Source organism: Gavialis gangeticus, unplaced genomic scaffold (genome assembly GCF_001723915.1).
Source record: "Gavialis gangeticus isolate Ggan-Ray unplaced genomic scaffold, GavGan_comp1, whole genome shotgun sequence".
Classification (NCBI taxonomy): Eukaryota; Metazoa; Chordata; order Crocodylia; family Gavialidae; genus Gavialis; species Gavialis gangeticus.
The window spans coordinates 56,910,198-56,910,798 of NW_017729032.1; the positions used below are offsets into that span (position 1 = coordinate 56,910,198).

General features: G+C 60.9%; 1 protein-coding gene across 1 annotated transcript in view; it reads right to left on the minus strand.

The window, feature by feature from the left end:
* The window catches only part of B3GNT3 (UDP-GlcNAc:betaGal beta-1,3-N-acetylglucosaminyltransferase 3), a 7,583-nt gene extending 7,255 nt beyond the window's left edge, over positions 1-328 (minus strand). The window contains exon 1 of the mRNA XM_019523980.1: positions 293-328. The gene's annotated coding sequence lies outside the window, so the exon portion shown is untranslated. The remainder of the gene's footprint in view (positions 1-292) is intronic.
* Positions 329-601: the final 273 nt, after the last annotated feature.

The window sequence follows — 601 nt, forward strand, 5'->3', positions numbered from 1 at the left end:
CTTAATGCCTGTGACCCCCCATCCAGCCTCTTAAAGCCCCCCAGGACACTCCCAAAGAGGGTCCCCCCCAGCCCCAACCCAGGCTGTAGCTGTGCCTGTAGCCGACTTCCACCCTCGCCGTACAAAAACCAAGACCCCGGGGCTGGGGGGCACTCGCTGCAGCCCCTGGCAGTGTCGCTCCCTGGGGAGAACCACCCCCCTGGATCTGCTTGTGCCCGGCATCCGTGAGCAGGTGCCGGCACCTGTTGCAACCAATAACCCAGTTTCGGCTATTCCTGTTGCAGGGACCTACCTCTTCACCTCACCTTTGCAGCTCCTTCCTGCCGCTGAGAGCTGCATCATTTGCAGCTCCACCTTGACTCAGCCCAGCCCCTCCCCGCCCATCTCTGATTTGTTGTGGGTTCGAATCCAACCCCTCTGGATTTGCTCCAGCAGCCTTTGGGGACTGCAACCCTCCCCTACACCAGCCCTGCCAGCTGCAAGAAGCAGGCAGCTTCTAGCCCTAATACCCTCCTTTCCCCCAGGGAGGGCATCAGTGCAAAATGCCAGAACAACCCCACATGTGAGTGAGCCAAGGTTACAGCAGCCCTGGGGCTGCTCC